This window comes from Ursus arctos, chromosome Y (assembly GCF_023065955.2).
Source record: "Ursus arctos isolate Adak ecotype North America chromosome Y, UrsArc2.0, whole genome shotgun sequence".
NCBI classification, from domain to species: Eukaryota; Metazoa; Chordata; class Mammalia; order Carnivora; family Ursidae; genus Ursus; species Ursus arctos.
This window is the reverse complement of record NC_079874.1, coordinates 346906-349548: the sequence shown is the minus strand read 5'-3', so window position 1 is coordinate 349548 and position 2643 is coordinate 346906. Positions and strand designations below refer to the sequence as shown.

The 2643-nt window shown below is 40.9% G+C and overlaps 1 pseudogene; it reads left to right on the top strand.

Annotated features, from left to right (window-relative positions):
- Positions 1–432: 432 nt before the first annotated feature.
- LOC125280901 (heat shock cognate 71 kDa protein-like) lies at positions 433–2377 on the top strand (annotated as a pseudogene).
- Positions 2378–2643: the final 266 nt, after the last annotated feature.

Here is a 2643-nt window from a genome sequence, read left to right as displayed (position 1 = left end):
GGAAATACAAAATACAAATGGCTTTATATGTAAATTTGAAAACCTATAGAAAATGGATGTTCTCCCTAAGGGGAGAAATGATTAAAAGCAGCTCAAAGAGAAATAGAAAACTTGAAGAAATTGATTTAACTTTGAAGATACTGTAAAGATAGGCTAGAAGTACAATTCAGCAAATTAAAAAGAAAAAATACTCACTGAACACAGCACTAGCTCTCCAGATTGCTGTTTCTTTGTAAGCTGAGCATGCAGTCATGCATGGAACATGGAAGCAACTGTCTAAAGGACCCGCGGTTGGCATTGATTTTGGCACCACCTACTCATGTAGGTGTTTTCCAGCACAGGAAAGTGAAAATAATTGCCAATGATGAGGGAAACTGAACCACCCCAAGTTATGTCTCCTTTGAAACTGAACACTTGATCAGTGATACTGCAAAGAACCAAGTTACAATGAACCCCACCAACACAGGTTTTGATGCCAAATGCCTGAATGGATGTAGATTTGACAATGCTGTTGTCCAATCTGATATGAAGCTTTGGCCCTTCATAGTGTGAGTGATGATGGCAGACCCAAAGTTTAAGTAGAATACAAGGGAGAAACAAAAAGTTTCTATCCAGAGGTGTCCCCTATGGTTTTGACAAAGATGAAGGAAATCACAGAGGCTTACCTTGGGAAGACTACTACCAATGTAGTTGTCATAGTACCTGCTTACTTTAATGACTCTCAGCATCCGCCTACCAAAGATGCTGGAATTATTGCAGTCTAAATGTACTTAGAATCACCAATGAGCCAACTGCTGCTTCTGTTGCTTATGAGTTAGACAAAAAGTTGGAGCTGAAAGGAATGTGTTGATTTTTGACTTAGGATGTGGCACTTTTGATGTGTCAATCTTCACTATTAAAGATGGGATCTTGGGGCACCTGGGTGGCTCAGCCGTTAAGCGTCTGCCTTTGGCTTAGGTCATGATCCCAGGGTCCTGGGATCGAGCCCCGCATCAGGCTCCCTGCTTAGTGGGAGGCCTCCTTCTCCCTCTCACACTCCCTTTGCTTGTGTTCCCTCTCTTGCTGTCTGTCTCTGTCAAATAAAAAAATAAAATCTTTAAAAAAAAAAAAAAGATGGGATCTTTGAGGTCAAATCTACACCTGGAGATACAAACTTAGGTGGAGAAGACTTTGATGACTTAATGATCAACCATTCTATTGCAGAGTTCAAGTGCACCAGAAGAAGGACATTGAGAGAACAAGAAGGCAGTCCAACACCTCTGTACTGTTTGCTTGTGAACATGCTAAGCATACACTTTCTTCCAGCACCCAGGCCAGTATTGAGATTGATTCTCTGTATGAAGGAATCAACTTCTATACCTCATTACTCACGACCAATTTGAAGAATTAAATGCTGACCTGTGCCATGGCACCCTGTACCCGATAGAGAAAGCCCTTCAGGATGCCAAGCTATACAAATGTCAAATCCACAGTGTTGTCCTGGTGGGTGGTTCTACCCATATCGCTAAGATTCAGAAACTTCTGTAAGACTTCTTCAGTGAAAAGGAACTAAATAAGAGCATCAACCCTTATGAGGCTATTGCTAATGGTGCAGCTATCCAGGCACCATCCTTTCTGGAGACAAATCTGAAAATGTTCAAGATTTGCTGCTGTTGGATGTCACTTCATTTTCTCTCGGCTTTGAAACTGCTGGAGGAGTCATGACTGTCTTTATCCAGTACAATACTACCATTCCTACCAAATAGATGCAAACCTTCACTACCCATTCTGACAACCAGCCTGGTGTGCTCATTCAGGTTTATGAAGGTGAGCATGGCATGACCAAGGATAACAACCTACTTAGCAAGGCATTTCTCAGATTGAAGTCACTTTGATATTTATTCTAATTCCATCCTCAAGGTCTCTGCTGTGGATAAGAGTTCAGGAAAAGAGAACAAGATTACCATCACTAATGACAAGCGTCACTTGAGCAAGGAAGACATTGAGCGATGGTTGAGGAAACTGAGAAGTACAAACTTGAAAATGAGAAGCAGTGGGACAAGGTGCCTTCCAAGAATTCACTTGAATCTTATGCATCCAACATAAAAGCAGATGTTGAAGATGAAAAACTTCAGGGCAAAAAAACAATGAAGGCAATCAAAAGCTTCTTGACAAGTGTAATGAAATCATCAACTGACTTGATAAGAACCAGACTGCAGAGAAGGAAGAATTTGAACATGAGCAGAAAGAGCTGGAGAAAGTCTGAAGCCCCAGTATCACCAAGCTGTACCAGAGTGCAGGAGGCATGTCAGGAAGGATGCCTGGGAACTTCCCTGGTGGTGGAGCTCCTCCATCTGGTGGTGCCTCTTCTGGGCCCACCACTGAAAAGGTTGAATAAACCAACTTGAGAATAGGGCTAACATTCTCCACACAAAACATTCGAAGGACCCAAATTTGTAGCAAATTCCATGGAAGCTTTAAAGTTGAGCTGCTATAGTAAAAAACTGGACATTGTTGATATTTTAATATGATGTATGTGCACAGGGAAAGGAAATACACATTGCACTTAAAAGCACTGTATTGTAAGTGGAATGTAATGTCTTAAATAAAACTGTATTTAAAATTGAAAAAAAATAAAAAGAGAAAACACAAGCATATTATGGA